This window comes from Hylobates moloch, unplaced genomic scaffold, assembly GCF_009828535.3.
Source record: "Hylobates moloch isolate HMO894 unplaced genomic scaffold, HMol_V3 SCAFFOLD_5, whole genome shotgun sequence".
Classification (NCBI taxonomy): domain Eukaryota; kingdom Metazoa; phylum Chordata; class Mammalia; order Primates; family Hylobatidae; genus Hylobates; species Hylobates moloch.
Genome location: NW_026652280.1, coordinates 134,685,320 through 134,704,226, shown reverse-complemented (window position 1 = coordinate 134,704,226; position 18,907 = coordinate 134,685,320). Strand labels below are relative to the sequence as shown.

The 18,907-nt window shown below is 43.5% G+C and overlaps 1 protein-coding gene across 3 annotated transcripts in view; it reads right to left on the bottom strand.

Moving 5' to 3' along the window:
- The window catches only part of TGFBR3 (transforming growth factor beta receptor 3), a 209,672-nt gene that overhangs the window by 186,378 nt on the left and 4,387 nt on the right, over positions 1–18,907 (bottom strand). The window contains exon 1 of one of the 3 annotated variants that reach the window (XM_058439581.1): positions 1,722–1,773. The exons of the other annotated variants lie outside the window; for them this stretch is intronic. The gene's annotated coding sequence lies outside the window, so the exon portion shown is untranslated. Of the gene's footprint in view, positions 1–1,721; positions 1,774–18,907 lie in introns of those variants that run through there. 3 annotated transcript variants of the gene reach the window in all.

Below are 18,907 nucleotides of genomic sequence, written 5' to 3'. Positions count from 1 at the left end.
TCAGTGCCTTAACACCCGACTTAGGAATCAGTTCCCTGGAATGCTGGATGGACTGAAGGCTTCCGAAAAGTTGTAGCTTTGATAAAACTAACGAAATACAAACTCCTCTTTCTTCTGTGAGGTTCTACCACACTGACTGCAAACATCGGGGACTCCCAATCCTGACTTTTTGACCTCAAAGAATCTCTGGACTTTATGAGCTAAATGCTTTCTTTAGAAATATGGGTTCTGGCTGGGCGCAGTGGCTCATGCCTGTAATCCCAGCACTTTGGGAGGCCGAGCTGGGCAGATCACCTGAGGTCAGGTGAGTTCAAGACCAGCCTGGCCAACCTGGTGAAACTCCAGCTAACAAAAGTTAGCCAGGCGTGGTGGTACGTGCCTGTAATCCCAGCTACTCGGGAGGCTGAGGCAGGAGAATCACTTGAACCCAGGAGACGGAGATTGCAATGAGCCAAGATCGTGCCACTGCACTCCAGCCTGGGCAACAGAATGAGAGTCCATCTCAAAAAAAAAAAAAAAAAAAGAAAGAAATATAGGTTCTGTCTATGGAGTAGCCATTCCTTTATTCCTTTACTTTCTAATAAACTTGCTTTCACTTAAAAAAAGTAGAAATACCTAATGTAAATGATGAGTTAATGGGTTCAGCAAACCAACATGGCACATGTATACCTAATGTATACCTATGTAACAAACCTGCACATTGTGCACATGTACCCTAGAACTTAAGGTATTTTTTTAAAAAAGTGGAAATATAAATAGGGTACTCTGAGATCGTGAAAGAGCAATTTGGAATAATAGTCATTTTGCCCACATTTCAAAGCAACATGTTCCATTTAAAAGGTAGGTGAACTTTGATGAACTGATGAACACTTAGTATTCATCAATGAACATAAGAAAATTCTGAGAACTTAATGGGTTTTAAAAAAAAAAAAAGCAAATAAATGTGCTGCTAATTCTGCTCATTTCAGAGATCCCCTGGGTTTATTTCTGAGTCCATTAAACTGAGCATACTGCCCCACATGCCCTCATGACCCAACAAAGTGCACAGGTAAAGACCAAGATTAGCTGAAAAAATCCCATCCAAATGAATCCTTAAAAACATCACGTTCTAAACCAATATTCAAAAGGATCTGGTTTGGTACAATATTCCCTAAGGTAAGGAGAGAAATCTTGCTCTATCTAAGAGAAAAACTGTGGCAAAATGGATGTCTGGCAATAGGCTAAGAACCAGTAAGAAAAAATTAGTAGCTTCCCCTTAGATGGCTAACATGGCCTGGCTACACCCATGAGTTGATTCAGAATCAGAACTAAACTAATCCCCATCTTCAGATAGATTTGTCATAAAGAGAGAAAAAGTCCTAGATTTGGATAAGAAATCTTTGGAATCACATCCAAGCACAACTGATATTCAATAAATATTACTACTATATGCCAGGCACTGTTCAAGATGCCAGGGACATAGCAATGAAAAAAGATGCCAAAAATCCTGCCCTCAGGGAGCTTATATCCTAGTAAAACTATCATTTACTACTTCACACAAGACATTTAATTTCCTGAGTTTCTCCTTTCAATAAATCTTTATTGCTTACTCTGCTAAGCAGTGGCCAAAAAGCATGTTTTTTGCCCTTGTGGGCTTAAAAGCCGGTGAGATAAACAGACAATAATCACAAATATGTAATTACAAGATACAATCAGAGCTCTAAAGGAAAAGTATACGCAACCTGAGGATAAGCGAAGATTTAAAAAGTCAGGTGACGAATGACACTGCAGGCAGAGGAAGCATCACAGGAGGGAGGAGAGCTGCAGAGCTGAAAGGGAAAGAGAAGAGGAGTAAGTTCAGGGAGGGGTTTAAACAGGGAATAGCGTGATCAGATGGGATTACTAAAGATTTCCCTCACACTGTACAGAGAACAGACTGAAGGGAGGCCAGAGTGCCTGGACAATCAGTTGAGATTCTCACAGCATGTCAGACAAGAAAGGATGGGGGTTTAGATCAGAATGGAGCCTCAGTTTCCTCCTTTGTAAAGAGTGTAACAGACGAAACTTAGCTACATCACAGGGGTGTTGCAAGAATCAGATGAGATTGTGCATGTACAGTATTGAAACTATCATTTATCATTAGCAAGCTGTTTCTACCAAAGAGATTTATTATCCTGAGGTGTCAGATTAATTAGTCCCAACATTCTGTGGCTGCCAGTGGCAGGAAAAGAAAGGAGGAAGATTACTCTGGAACCACCTGTACTGGTAGGCATGGGGGAAGCAGTACGCACAGAGGGTACGAGGAGAGCGGAGAAGCCTGACTCCACTCTGCCTATTCTGTGCCAGCTGCCTTCAGAGGCAAGGAAGGCTGTCCCTCCAGAGCAGGCCCACCCTCATTCCTGGCTGGGAGCATGATCAACAAATCTGGCCCCAGCAGCCTTGGTTTCCTTGGGGCTGAACTTCAGTCTGTCCTTAAAAGCCCTTCCATCTATCCCAAGCACAACACACCTCACTCCCAAGCAAAATACAGGAAAAAGGGAGGGTGGGTGTTGACACATTTCACAAATTGGAAAAGACCATGTTTTATTCAAACTCACAAACTAGGATGGCTTTTTCACCCACCCTTGCAATACTCTAAGAACCACCTTTTCACATTTAAGATTTTTGCATCCAAAGGTTTCTGTAGCTTTTCATTTATAAGGGTGTCTGCTTTTAAGCTAGAATTAATAAAGAACTGTATTTGGGGGTTCAAACCCTGGCTTACCCAGCCGTGTTACACTGGACAAGTCATTTAGCCCCTACCACGCCCTCATCTGTAAAATGGTAGCAATATTTTGATTATAATATATGAGACAGAATATAGGCATGGTACCTAAAACAATACCTGGCCCACACAGTCTATTTTATTTTATTCTTTCTTTTTTGAGATGGAGTCTCACTCTGCCACCCAGGCTGGAGTGCGGTGGCATGATGTCAGCTCGTTGCAACCTCTGCCTTTGGGTTCAAGCAATTCTCTTGCCTCAGCCTCCCAGATAGCTAGGATTACAGGCATGCGCCACCACGCCTGGCTAATTTTTGTATTTTTAGTAGAGACAGGGTTTCGCCATGTTGGCCCAGCTAGTCTGGAACTCCTGACCTCAGGTGATCAACCCACCTCAGCCTCACAATGTGCTGGGATTACAGGTGTGAGCCACTGTGCTCGGCCCCACACTGTCTATTTTAAATAAATAATAGTCATTGGTATTTTTATGGTTAAAATACACCTAGACTTTCAAAAAGAAAATAAGCAAACTACTAGTAGCAAGGCAACAGAAATAGTTGTTTGTAGCAAATTTTGTATTATTTTTGAGATTAGACTTTATCATCTAGAATTTCAAAAATTCCCTCCATCACAAAAAAATAACGATCCCAAATTCCATACAAGGTATGGGTTCTAAAGATACTCATAATGTAGCAAAACTGTCCAAATGGTGGTGAAGCCATTGCCTCAACATTTCTGGTATAAGTTACAGGGATCCGGCTGCAGGGCCCTTCTCGATTCTATTTGATGATTCCCAATTAGCTGCAGGGGTTTAGCTGGGGGCTGTGGAACTCGGTCTGGCACTGCCACCAAACCAACCAAGCTACCTGGAATGAGGAATCAGCTGTCATCAAAAAGGTTTAAATCATAAAGCTGTAATTATTCGAGAAAATTCAGCATATCAGAATATTCTCAAGACAATAGTCATCCTCCCTCAGGCCCTAGCAAGCACCTGGCCATTGACAAAAGCTTTTGATAGCCTGGACAACAGCGAAACACTGTCTCTACAAAAACACTTAAAAGTGCACCAGGTGTGGTGGTTTACAGCCCAGGCATGTGAAACGCCAAGAATTAAAACTCTTCAGTGGCTGCCCACTGCTGTCCAGATAAACAGCAAAACTTCACATGGCCACCAACTATCGTCTAGTTAGTCCAAGCTCATCTTCTGCACACTCCAGCCACCCTAGTGTCAATTCAGTCCCACAAAAGGGCCAAGTCCTCACCTTCCAAAAGTGATGTTCACTATATCGGAACTCAACATCCCTCCATGGTCCCTAGGATGGTCACCTTTCTAACATCTTCAGTCTCAGCATAAGCCTTACTTCTTGAAGAAAGCCTCCTCTGATTCCCTTGGACCAAGTTAAACTTGGACACCTAGAACGCAGTACAACCCTTCAGGTTGTAATTATTATGTAATTATTTCCTTCCAAGTATGGCTTTCCCACTGTCTTAATTCCAGCAAGGCAGATCACAGTCTACCTACACTTGGCTGACAGTGGGCATCTAATGAAGGTACCACAGCAGACTACAGGTATATATACTACTGTGCATACTACAATAAGAATAGTACAGGCCGGGAGTGGCAGCTCACACCTGTAATCCCAGCACTTTGGTAGGCCAAGGTGGGCAGATCACTTGAGGTCAGGAGTTCCAGACCAACCTGGCCAACATGGTGAAATCACATCTCTACAAGAAATACAGAATTAGCCAGGTGTAGTGGCACATGCCTGTAATCTCAGCTATTCAGGCGGCTGAGGCAGGAGAACCGCTTGAATTCGGCAGGCAGAGGTTACAGTGAGCTGAGATCATGCCACTGCATTCCAGCCTGGGCAACAGAGCGAGACTCCATCTCAAAAAAAAGAAAAAAGAAAAAACAGTACAGCAGGATGATAAGTTATTAGAACATTTCTCGATAACAAATAAGAGTTGTGTATAAGAACCTCAGGCATCCTCGAAGGAAAAGGAGGCAGGAGTGCAACCATCAGCATGTTTTACCAGCTCAGACTTTCTGGGTCCTACTACCTTCATCTCTAATATGAAGAAATTAAACAAGAAAATCTTTTATTCTATATCATACTATAATTGTCATTACATGGACTAATAATCCTGAATCCCTTCTAGAAAATGAGACTTCAAACACACTTGTGGAAATCTGAAATGCGTAATTATGTAAAGGCTAGCAGGAATAACTTCACAACACGGCAAAGTGTTATCCAAGAAAAATAGTCAACTTGACAACATAAGAAAAAATAGAATATTAATACTACATTAGCTATTTTAATATATAAGTTATGTAAACAAAAATTATTTAAATGCAGTATATTCCCAACAATGTAAGCACACATAAAACCTGAATTTTGTCAGATCTGACCATTTTATCACAATCTGCCATTTTTATGCTATTCCTCAAAGTCCAAGAACTCTACCGATGGTCCTCACCTCATTCTAGAAGAGACTTCTGATTAATCCCATCCTACTGTGAACATTCTGTCACTTAACATTTTGTGTATAATTCGTTCCACACTATCTTCTAGTGAGAGCCAACTTGGAATGCTAGAAATAGGTAGTATCTACTCCAACCCTTTAATTTTACAGATTAGCAAACCAGAAATTAGAAAGGCTCAACGACTGGCCCAGCTTTACGCAGCTACTTAGTTGCAAAGCCAAGACTTGTCCACATGCTGCTTTGTAATTATTCCATGGTTGATCACGTGTCTATAACTTATTCCCCTTCCTGTCAGAAGCTGACATCTCTGCTTTCTTCTGAACCCACAAAATGTCTCAGTTATCATCTATTGAACACCTATCATGTATATCACAATTTCTCATTTAATCCTCTCAACAATACAAGGAGACAGATGCCCTTTACTCCATTTTGTAGTGAGAAAAGTGAGGCTTCAAGATGCTAAGTAAGGCTGGGTACAGTGGCTCACACCTATAATCCCAGGACTTTGGGAGGCAGAGGCCAAAGGCTCCCTTGAAGCCAGGAGTTCACAACCAGCCTGGGAAACATAGAAAAAACAAAAATAATTTGAATATCAGGAGTTTCTGAAAAAAAGAATAAAAATAAATACAAACACAAATATTAGCCAGGCATGGTGGCATATGCCAATAGTCCTAGCTACTTGGAAGGCTGAGGCAAGCGGATCACTTGAGCCCAGAAGTTCAAGGCTGCAAGTGAGCTACAATGGCACCATTGCACTCCAGTCTGGGCAACAGAGTGGGACTCTGCTCTGTCACCAAAAAAAAAAAAAAAAAAAAAAAAAGATGCTAAGCAACCCCAAGTCACCAGCTTATAAATCCTGGCACCAGGACTTAAGCCCAGGTCTGTCTAATTCCACGCCCATGCTCTTAACTACTAAACAGGGGATCCTCCAGAAACAGCTGACTTCCAAAAAAAAGATAGGGACTGTGCCTATTACTAAGCCACTGTAGACATCAACCAGGCCCTGCATGGACACTCACTTTCTGGTGGTGGGCAGTCTGATGAGATCTGGCATAAGGGACAAATTATTTTGTTCTGAAACCAGGGTGGCAGGCCTTGATCAGCAGTTTTAGTTTACTTCATTCATTCACTCAACAAACATTTATTAGCACCTACCCTGTCCTGGGCACTGTTCAGGGAGGTGGGCACATAGCAGCAAATTAAACATACTCCTGTTTTCACATAGTTTACCTTCTAAAGGTAGGGACAGACAAGACAACAAATAAATAATATATCAAGGCATGATAAGACCTAGGAAAGGAAAATAAAGCAGGTTAAGGAGAGAGAGTGATGACAGGAGGAATGCTATTTTAGACAACGTGGTCAGAGAGGGCCTCCCAGACAAGGTAACATTTAAGCACAGAGGTAAGAGACAAAGCTATGACAATATCTAAAGGAAAAACTTCCCAGGCAGTGGGAATAGCGAGTGCAAAGGTCCTGAGATAAGAGCATGCTTGGTTTGTCCTAGAAGCAGACTACAGTACAGCATAGTGGAAAGTGTGGGGCCCCCATAGCCTACCTGAGTTCAAATCCCCCACCTGTCTTTTCTAAGCAATATAATTTTGGGCAACTTACTTAAAGCTCCATGCCTGATCTGTAAAGTAGAGATAATGATTCTATCTCTTTCATGGGATTGTTATGATGATTAACTAAATTAATAAATAAAGCACTGGCCGGGCGCGGTGGCTCACGCTTGTAATCCCAGCAACTTTGGGAGGCCGAGGCGGGCGGATCACGAGGTCAGGAGATCGAGACCACGGTGAAACCCTGTCTCTACTAAAAATACAAAAAATTAGCCAGGCGTGGTGGCAGGCGCCTGTAGTCCCAGCTACTCGGAGAGGCTGAGACAGGAGAATGGGGTGAACCCAGGAGGCGGAGCTTGCAGTGAGCCGAGATTGCGCCACTGCACTCCAGCCTGGGCGACAGAGCGAGACTCCGTCTCTAAATAAATAAATAAATAAATAAATAAAGCACTTACGTCCTAGTATGTTGTTACAATTCAGGAAATGGTAGCTATGATTATTTTTAACTACTCACTGATAACTCAGTTCCATTCTAGACAATTTATTTTCAATGTGATACCTTTGAATCCCAGGGTGAATGACACTGCAGGCTTTGTACATGGCCAACAGCTTCCTCCTAAGCCTTTGACTTTCTTGGCTGGGCTTCCTATCCCTGTAGGAACCATGCTGATGTTATCTCAATAAGAGCAGGAGGCAAATTCCTCTAACTTTACTATTACACTAATACAAATTATGTACTTCATTCCACATAATCCCTACCCATAAGAGTCTGACACTTCTTCAGAGCTGAATTTATTGTCCTGAGGATTTAAGGTATTGGTTTCACAAGACGGGGTCCTGCCAATCCTGACTTCCCACTAGCATCATCAGTAGAAGCAATCAGAAATTTCAGTGACAACCCCTTATCTTGAGAAGGGTTAAAACTTCACTTCAAAAGATGGTAATTTAATTTTAAAGAATCCATTCTCCAATCTCCTTTTTGCGTAAAATTAAGATTTATTTTCAAAGAAATTAGAACATCAAAGCAAAACTCAAGAGTCATTTGGCATAAAAGTCTCAAGACTGAGCACAGCCCCCAAGCAAGGCAGCTCTGGAAGGGACTGTGTAACCAGACAAGAGGATGGGCACAGAAACAAGGCAAGATGTCAGGGCTGCAAGGAAATTCTGCCCTGTTTCCCCCTGCCCTCTTCCCTAGCTCTTTTCTTTAATGTTGTGTTTGCTTTTCATCTTTGTAGCCTGCTGGGTTAAAGGGCAAACCACAGGCAGAGAGAAACCTCAACAAGCCCATGCCTGTTAGAGGTAAAATGGGAGTCTTCCCAAACCACTTGTAAGGATGGGGGGACCCACAGGTGCTGCTTCGAGTCAGACATGAAAATGAGGTCAGTGTTCTAGTCCAACGAGTCTTAAATGAGGCTTTTTAAAAATCAGATTCTCCTTCCCCGAGATTGATGGTTTTCCCTTTTTTTGAGGGAGTGGTGGGAGGGGGGGATAGGGTTTCACTCTGTCACTCAGGCTGGTGTGCAGTGGCATGATCATAGCTCACTGCAGCCTCGAACTCCTTGGCTCAAGCTATTCTCCCACCTCAACTACAGACCCTGTAAGCAGGGACTACAGGTGTGCCCCACCACACCCGGCTGACTTTTTAGGATTTTTTTATGGAGATGGGGGTCTCACTATGTTATCCAGGCTAATCTTGAATTCTTAGCCTCATATAATCCTCCTGCCTCAGCCTCCTAAAGCACTGGGATTATAGGGGTAAGCCATCACACCTGGCCAATTTTCCCTTCCTTTTTTTTGAGATGGAGTCTCACTGTTTCCCAGGCTGTACTGCAGTGGCACTATCTCAGATCACTGCAACCTCTGCCTCCCAGGTTCAAGCAATTCTCCTGCCTCTGCCTCCCGAGTAGCTGGGATTACAGGTGCCTGCCACCATGCCCAGCTAATTTTTGTATTTTTTTTAGTAAAGATGGGGTTTTACCATGTTGGCCAGGCTGGTCTTGAACTCCTGTCCTCAAGTGACAGGAGTCCTCGAGACTCCTGTCCTTGGTCTCCAAAAGTGTTGGGATTACAGGCCTGAGCTACCACGCCCGGCCCAATTTTCCCTTTTTAATGCCTTGAGTGCACCTATAACTGGGGCTATAAGAAATCCATAAAATGGGCTGGGCGCTGTGGCTCACGCCTGTAATCGTGGATCACTTGAGATCAGAAATTCAAGACCAGGCTGGCCAACGTGGTGAAACTCTGTCTCTACCAAAAATACAAAAAAAATTGGCTGGGCCTGATGGCATGTGCCTGTAATCCCAGCTACTTGGGAGGCTGAGGCAGGAGAATGGCTTGAACCCGGGAGGCAGAGGTTGCAGTGAGCCAAGATTGTGCCACTGCACTCCAGCCTGGGTAACAGAGTGAGACCCTGCCACACACAAAAAAAGAGAAATCCATAAAATGCTTCTTATTCATTTATTCATTGAATAATGTTTATCAAGTACCTGCTTCATGCCAGGACTGTTCCAGGTGTGGGTATTCAACAGAGAACAAAACATAAAAATCCCTGCCCTGATGGAGGTTTCATTCTAGCTAAAGGAGACAAGACTATAAACAAGATACATAATTATATATTATATAGAGACCTATAAACAAGATACATAATTATATATTATATAGAGACCAATGCTAAGAAAACAAAGCAGAAAAGGGAGAGACAAACTATGTGTGTGGGGCTTTGGTTTAGTTTAGTCTGTTTTGAGTAAGGACCTAACAGAAGCAAATTCTGTAGCTATTTGGGGAAAAACATTCCAGGCAAAGGAAACAGCACATGCAAAGGCCCTGAGACAGAGAGTATCTGGCATGCTCAGGGACCAACAGTCAGGTGCGGCAGCTGGAGCAGAGTGAGCAGCCTAGAGAGCACAAGAGGGAAGTCAACTGGGTCACCAGCATGAGAGTGGTGGGCTGGTTGTGCAGGGCTTTACAGAACACAGTAAGAATTCTGGCTTTTATTCTGAGAAAGACAAGAATAAATAGTAGAGTATTTTTTTTTGAGTTTTTTTGAGACGGAGTCTCACTCTGTCACCAGGCTGGAGTGCAGTGGTGCAATCTTGGCTCACTACAACCTCCGCCTCCTGGGTTCAAGCGATTCTCCTGCCTCAGCCTCCCGAGTAGCTGGGATTACAGGCACCCACCACCATGCCAGGCTAATTTTTTTTTTTAGTAGAGACGGGGTTTCACTATGCTGGCTAGGCTGGTCTCAAACTCCTGACTTTGTGATCCACCTGCCTCAGCCTCCCAAAGTGCTAGGATTACAGGCGTGAGCCACCGCGCCCAGCCTAGAGTGTTTTAAGCAAGGGAATGCAGGAATCTGACTTAGGTTTTATCACAATCATTCTGGCTATTGGGTGGGAACTAGGCTGCAGAGGGGCAAGGAGGGAAACACTGTTCTCTGGTTGTTCTCATCTTTAGAGAAACTTAAGGAAGATTATTCTAAGCCCCACTCTAACCCTAAACTCTATAATTCTGAGTTGATTTCCTGTGTCTTTTCTATAGCTATAATTTATATCAACTGTAAGACTGATCTTTCCCCAAAGCCATAACTGAAGTGGGCTGAAATGAAGAATTCCATTTGACAATATATCTATAAACCAGGCCCATGCTACACACCTAGGATACCAAGATGGTAAGACTCGATCCTGCTCTGGGGAATCTGCCGAAGGAAAAAAAACATTCTCATGAGTCAGCAAGAGAAGCACCTGCCAGGAAGAGCCACATAAAGCCCCACTGGAGGAGCTGGCAGCAGTGAGAGCCTGGAAAAGTAAGCAGGAACCCCCCCCCCGCCCCCCGCCAGAGACGGAGGGACATGGGAAATACAGAAGGTGACACTGTGGAGGCTGTGGACCACAGAGAAGTAATATGGTGGCTTTTGGACTGTAACAGAAAAATCTACAGAACAACCAGATGGCACTGTCCGATAGGCTGTTGGAAATAGGGTGTGAAAAAACGGGGAGCTGCTGATATTGAAGCACAGAAATATAAGCAACTCAATGTAGACTGAAAAGACAAGAAAAAGAAAAGAGGGGCCGGGTGCGATGGCTCACGCTTGTAATCCCAGCACTTTGGGAGGCCGAGGCAGGCGGATCACGAGGTCAGAAGATAGAGACTACGGTGAAATCCCGTCTCTACTAAAAATAAAAAAAAATTAGCTGGGCGTGGTGGCGGGCGCCCGTAGTCCCAGCTACTCGGAGAGGCTGAGGCAAGAGAATGGCGTGAAGCCGGGAGGTGGAGCTTGCAGTGAGCCGAGATTGCGCCACTGCACTCCAGCCTGGGCAACAGAGCAAGACTCCGTCTCAAAAAAAAAAAAAAAAAAAAAAAAGAAAAAAAAAAGAAAAGAGGAGGGGAGGGAAGAGGAGGAAAGGAAAATGCAACCTTGGAAAATGTCAACCCATAGGGATCAAGCATTGAAAACGAAGACTGGACTGGGCACTGTGGCTCACGTCTGTAATCCCAGCGTTTTGGGAGGCTGAGGCAGGTAGGTCACCTGAGGTCAGGAGTTCAAGACCAGCCTGGCCAACATGGCAAAACCTTGTCTCTACTAAAAATACAAAAATTAGCTGGGCGTGGTGGCGCACACCTGTAATCCCAGCTACTTGGGGGGTGGAAGTGTGCAGCTGAGGCAGGAGAATTGCTTGAACCCGGGAGGCGGAGACTGCAGTGAGCCAACGTTGTGCCAATGCACTCCAGCCTGGGCAACAGAGTGAGACTCTGTCTCAAAAAAAAGAAAAAGAAATGAAATGGAAGACTGAAGAGACATCCAGAACTTAAGAGGAAAACCAGGAGAACTCGTTTCAGGGAAACCAAGAAAAAAATGGGGGAAAAAGGATAGTAAAGCAGCAAATACAACTTTGCACTCCGTACTTCGCACCTCTTCTAGCACCTCATGGGGGTGTGGCGGTGGTGTGGTGGGCGTGGGAGCCAGCAGCAGGTAGGAGAGTAAATGGGAGGTGAGAAGAAAAGCACCAAGAGCTAAAACACATTAGCCTCAGTGACAAGACTAAGAGTTATCAAAGATTATGCAGCATCAGGAAAGTCTTATTCAACACTCTGTGGAGGTGTAAGGTGTGAGAAACAGGAACTAAGACCTGCCGGGGCTGATCTTCTGGCAGTGGAAAGGAGATTTCTTAGTTAACACCTAGGTCTCACAGGACCACTAATCCTGAAACTAGCAGTAGGCATCCCGAAAGGCTAGTTGCTTCTGACAAGTGCTGAGGACAATATAGTCACCCACACATCATGCAAATGCTAGGCTTCGCACCTCCATACCTTTCCCACACTAACATCCCTGGTTTTCTCCTCCGGCAGAATAATGCTAGGCAGCAGGGACTACATTTCAGTTCAAAGCATGGTAAAAAATTCATATAACAAAAACCATAGCACCACTACCAGGTATGATGCTGTGAGCCCATAACCTGGGACCATTCAGGCAGGAAAAGGCTTTACCAAAACACAAGCTGGGTCCCGGAACACTGAACCCAAACCCCTTCATGTCAGCAAAAACTGCCTACATGCTCTTCTATTTGCTCTCTGAGAAACAAAAAGAAGCCGAAGGAGGAAAAAGCCTTTAATCCTAAAATTATTCTTAATTTCCAATACAGAGCATTTGAGAAAAATCTGAAAGCCAACAGAAAAACCAGCAGATTCTTTAAAATGTGTGTCTACAGTCCTTTCTCCTTTACCCTCTGCAAAAAAAAGCAACCCAACTCCCAAATGATCATTTTTCTTGGCTTAATTTCACTATTTTTTGTGATACATAATTGGAAACAGACTGCTTTTTCCTGGCTTTAGAGAACAGGATCTTCAGGGTTATAAGAGTTGCCAACTACAGAACCTCAACCTTAGCAAAATTTCTTTTGCAAACCTCTTACCTATCTACCTACTTGAAATATACATTAACTCCAAAGAAAATACTTAAATCCCCTATTATTATGCAAAAGTGGATTTTCTCCCAGCAAATTAGACACTCCCCTCCTCCTTTTCCTAGCCTCCCTACCCATTGAAATCCTGCTCTGTGTTCAGCTATCTCCCATTCAAACATGACCAAAAGCCCTAACCAGCATGGTATCTAGATGGGATACTTTTTGGAAGCATTTTCTTTTTTCTTCACATTTTCTTTCTTTTTTTGTGGTGGGGGTGGGCACAAGGTCTCATTCTGTCACCCAGGCTGGAGTGCAGTGGTATGATCATGACTCACTGCAGCCTCGACCTCCTGGCTCAAGCAATCCTCCTGCCTCAGCCTCCTGAGAAGCTGGGACTACAGGCACACACCACCATGCCTGGCTAATTTTTAACTGACATTTTCAGGAATTTAGTAGAATTGGTTCTACAGGAAAGCTCCTTATTTAGCCCACACAGTGAATGAAATTAAAACCTGGAACGTCTTAGAGAACAACCACTCTAACAATGAAACAAAGATGCCACAAATTGAAAAAAGATATAAATATGGAAAAATGTGAAATGCAACAAGTAGGTCATCCTTCCCCTAGCTCCTGTGTCAAAAACATGATACATCCAATGGCTGTACAGCTATTGTAACAAATAATGAGTATGACAGCTTAAAAGCTCAAAGACAAGTATCTTTACAAAATGGGTTGTTGGCATTAAGTATTTTTTTCAGAATTCAGATGATTTATCATGAATACATAACAAGTAACAATCTCTCTAAAGTCTCGAAAATAAGAAAATGAATAGGAATGTCTATTCAGAAATGCTTTGGCTAAAAGATAGACCAGCAATAGGAAACATGCCCATTTAGATCAGAAACTTCTCCCACACACATAGGGAAGACCTTACACTGCAATGATGCAAAATGTATGTAATGAGTCAATGGTGCTTTCCCTTAAAGTTAAATTTAATTTGCCAGCCAACTGCACAAAATCTAATATAACAAAATGAGATACTTATTCTTTATGGAGACTCAGAAGAGTTTTGTTTTAAAGAAAAAACCATAAAAGAGATAACTCTTAGCAACACAGTGAGTATCTTACAAAAGTACTCAGGGTCCCACATGAACACAAGCCTTTGTGATTAGAATCTAAGTTTTTCACCTCAAATAACCTTCCAGAATGAAAAGAAAAAAAAAAAAAAAAGCCACATTCTGCTCCAGCAATTATCACACAGTTAGTTAATTATAAAATGAAATTTCCAAATAGTCTCCAGAGTATTTTTGCATCCAAGGACCAATATCACACTGTCAAAACAATAAATCACTAAAAATGCTAACAAAACGAATACTCCCAAAAGGGACCCTTTTCACTTGCCAGATGGAATTAAGTATTCATCAAGTTTCCATTAGCAAAATAGTATGATACAAATTTAAAAAGAAATCCAGAGTTCTACTAGACCCTCCACCTGGCCCATTTGATGTTCTCACCTATAAAATGTAGTGAGTCATGCCTGTGAAACTGCAGACTTTCGCCCAAGGCAATCTGATCCACAGGAAAGCTCAAGGACTAGTATCTGTAAAGATCATTTTCTAAAGATCATTTTTCAAGGACTAATCAACTTAAATGTGTTTTTACAAATGATCCATCAGCAATTTTACACAAAAAACCTGACTTTCGGCATATACCAGAGAAATGAATTATGTGCCTGGAAGAACAGAAAAGCAGGTGTTTCATCCTCCTGCAAACAGCACCCAACTCCAAAGGCCCCCTTCACTAGGAGCCCAATGTCCAGAGAGTATATGCTTCTTTACAACCATTTTTTAAGTAAAGATAGAGCTAAAATTTCAGACTTAATTCTAAATTACTATCTTGGCAACAGTTTAACATTAAAGTGGGCTTGCGGGCATGGTGGCTCACGCCTGTAATTCCTGCACTTTGGGAGGCCGAGGGGGACAGATCACTTGAGGCCAGAAGTTCGAGACCAGCCTGGACAACATAGCGAAACCCTGTCTCTACTAAAAATAAAATTAGCCAGATGTGGTGGCCCCCGCCTGTAATCCCAGTTACTTGGAAGGCTGAGGCACAATAATCGCTTGAACACAGGAGGCAGAGGTTGCAGTGAGCCAAGATCACACCACTGCACTCCAGCCTAAGCAACAGAGCAAGACTCTGTCTCAAAAAAAAAAAAAAAAAAAAAAACCATTAAAATCTAAGTCTAAAAATCAACTTTGCTAGGCTCTACATATAACTGAATCCTCTTCCCAGGCTGGAAGAAGATTTCAACATAAAAGAAACACCACCACAAAAACCAGACATTAAGCTCCCTGCCCTGCCCCCCACACCAAAAAATTATCTTCAGCAGGGCACATTAGGATGGCCTGAAGGCATGGTTCTGGGGTTCTTGTTCCGGACCTTCCATTTTAAATATGGTCTCTATCCTTCATAAGCAGTTGTCAGCCTATTAAGTCTTCATCTTTGGCCTGAAAAATTGAAGAATAAAAAATGAAGAATAAGTTCCAAATGAGAGTAGCCTCATGCAGAATTTATATTAACGTTGTTTCAAAAACACACTTTGGTTGAGAGAGCAAGACATCAAAATCATTATTCAAGTGGGGAGGAAGAATGCTTGGAAATTTGTGCTGATTCTTAAGCAAGGACTTTGCAAGCAGAGAAAATAAAGCTCAATGTCAGTTAACAAACAAATGTGCTATTTCAAAAGATATAAAATAAGAAATCTAGAAATGGACAGAGCCCAGGAAACGAACCCAGATCCTTCTTGTAAGGCCCTTCCAAGCTGTGTTGATTTATTTCAGCTTGACTAGAAACTGAACAAATTAGCAACAGCTTGTGTTTTATGAAATGCTGCAAAGAAACAATGCTATCATTCCAAGTGTTACTCTGAAGATGTAGAATCAGAGAATTTACTGCTATGGCTCTTGGTACACTTAATTTTCTTCCTACAGAAATGCCTTCACTCAATCTGCTGAAGGTTCACTATTATGTGTTAAAGGTTAGTTTTTCATATAACCTAGATTCACTCTTAAATTCCAAATTGTTTATATTCCTAGTGGCAATACAAGATTGCTTTTACATTAAAGGCCCCTAAAAACATTTATCTAACTCAAGTTATGCAAATTTCAAAAAAGTTAACATTTTTTAAATTTACAATTGTTTTAAATAAGTTTAAAAATATGGCTGGGCGCGGTGGCTGACGCCTGTAATCCCAACACTTTGGGAGGCCAAGACGGGCGGATCACGAGGTCAAGAGATCGAGACCATCCTGGCTAACACGGTGAAACCCCGTCTCTATTAAAAATACAAAAATTAGCCAGGCGTGGTGGCGGGCGCCTGTAGTCCCAGCTACTCCGGAGGCTAAGGCAGGAGAATGGCGTGAACCCGCGAGGCGGAGCTTGTAATGAGCCGAGATCGCGCCACTGCACTCCGCCCTGGGTGACAGAGCCAGACTCCGTCTCAAAAAATAAATAAACGAAAAATAAAAATAAAAATATAAGAAAAATGCTCCAGTAGACTGATGGAAATGGCAATAAAATCACTTTTAAATAACTGTTAAGACTGAAAAAGAAGACTGTCCTTTAGTAGCTAATAAATCTGACAGCCAGGAGCAGTGGCTCACGCCTGTAATCCCAACAATTTGAGAAGATGAGGCAGGAGGATCACTTGAGCCCAGGAGTTCGAGACCAGCCTGGGCAACATAGTGAGACTCTGTCTCTCTCTCTCTCTATATATATATAATATATTATACAATATATATTTTTAGATTATATATGAGATTTTACATATATTTACATATATATTTTTATATGAATAAGTATATAAATAAAAATAAAAAATAAATCTGACAATTACGATTTTTATCCAACGGCAATGAAAGCACCACAAAAAGACATTTCAAAATGAATTATCAAGAACGGAGGTAATTCAAAATGACCACAGAGCAGAATCATCCAGGCAAAATATTACAGCAAAGTTATTACTTACACAGCCACAGTCTAAACTCTAACTGTTCTGTCTGTTAAGCTCAAAATGTAAAATCAGGACCTTTCACAGATTTTTGAAGCCAGGAAATTGGTCTTCACTTATAAACTAAAGAAGTCAGCAGTGATCACCTTCTTAAAACTCAAAGGACAGTTGAGTTCCCTGGGCTCTTAGGCTCAGATTCTGCCCTCAGAAAAACAAGCACTCACCTGACTTTTACAAGTCACAACCAAGTTTGCATGCAAGAGAGAAAAATTAATTCCTTTGAGTCTTAAAAAGAATGAACAACACTTTTCTTCAAGCAAACGAAAGGCTTTCTCTAAGAAAGCCCTAAGCAACCTGAAGGCATTTTGGCCCCCAGTCATCAGAGCACTGAATAAGGACAATTAATTTGCCAAGCTCCAAGACCAGGAACCATAGCCTAGTAGGGAGTAGGAGGTTATAAGTGTTTGTTGAATAACTTGAGTAAACTAGAGCAAAGCATAGAAGACTAAATGAGATCCTAAATAAATGCTACTCTGTAGTATAAGTGAGAGGTGACAGCGTGCTGGCAGTCCTCACAGCCCTCACTCGCTCTCAGTGCCTCTTCTGCCTGGGCTCCCACTTTGGCGGCACTTGAGCAGCCCTTCAGCCCACCGCTGCACTGTGGGAGCCCCTTTCTGGGCTGGCCAAGGCCGGAGCCCACTCCCTCAGCTTGCAGGGAGGTGTGGAGGGAGAGGCGCGAGTGGGAACCCGGGCTGCGTGCGACGCTTGCGGGCCAGATGGAGTTCCAGGTGGGCGTGGGCTTGGCAGGCCCCGCACTTGGAGCAGCCGGCCGGCCCTGCCGACCCCGGGCAATGAGGGACTTAGCACCCTGGCCAGCAGCTGCAGAGGGTGTACTGGGTCCCCCAGCAGTGCCAGCCCACCAGCGCTGCGCTCAATTTCTCGCCAGGCCTTAGCTGCCTTCCCACGGGGCAGGCCTCGGGACTGCAGCCCGCCATGCCTGAGCCTTCCCCTGTCTCTGTGGGCTCCTGTGCAGCCCAAACCTTCCCGACGAGCGCCACCCCCTGCTCCACGGCGCCCAGTCCCATCGACTACCCAAGGGCTGAGGAATGCAAGCGCACGGTGCGGGACTGGCAGGCAGCTCCACCTGCAGCCCCGGTGCAGCATCCACCAGGTGAAGCCAACTGGGCTCCTGAGTCTGGTGGAGATGTGGAGAACCTTTATGTCTAGATTAGGGATTGTAAATACACCAATCAGCACCCTGTGTCTAGCTCAGGGTCTGTGAATGCACCAATCGACACTCTGTATCTAGCTACTCTGGTGGGGCCTTGGAGAACATTTATGTCTAGCTCAGGGATTGTAAATACACCCATTGGCACTCTGTATCTAGCTCAAGGTTTGTAAACACACCAATCAGCACCCTGTGTCTAGCTCAAGGTTTGTGAATGCACCAATCGACACTCTGTATCTAGCTGCTCTGGTGGGGCCTTGGAGAACCTTTGCGTCCATACTCTGTATCTAACTGATCTGATGGGGACCTGGAGAACCTTTATGTCTAGATCAGGGATTGTAAACGCACCAATCAGCACCATATCAAAACAGACCACTCGGCTCTACCAATCAGCAGGATGTGGGTGGGGCCTACGGATAAGAGAATAAAAGCAGGCTGCCCGAGCCAGCAGTGGCAACCCGAGCCAGCAGTGGCAACTCGTTCGGGTCCCCTTCCACACTGTGGAAGCTTTGTTCTTTCGCTCTCTGCAATAAATCTTGCTACTGCTCACTCTTTGGGTCCACACTGCTTTTATGAGCTGTAACACTCACCGTGAAGGTCTGCAGCTTCACTCCTGAGCCAGCGAGACCACGAACCCACCAGAAGGAAGAAACTCCGAACACATCCGAACATCAGAAGGAACAAACTCCAGACGCGCCACCTTAAGAGCTGTAACACTCACCACGCGGGTCCACGGCTTCATTCTTGGAAGTCAGTGAGACCAAGAACCCACTAATTCCGCACACATAAACACAACGCTAAGATTTAAAAAGAAGGGTCTGGACTAATTTTGAAAGTTATTTTAAAATAGGATCCATGGGACCCTAACGTGGTAAATGAAATAAAGGTAAATCAATACTACATAATAGGAGGCTGGGCGCAGTGGCTCACGCCTATAATCCCAGCACTTTGGGAGGCCGAGGCGGGTGGATCATGAGGTCAGGT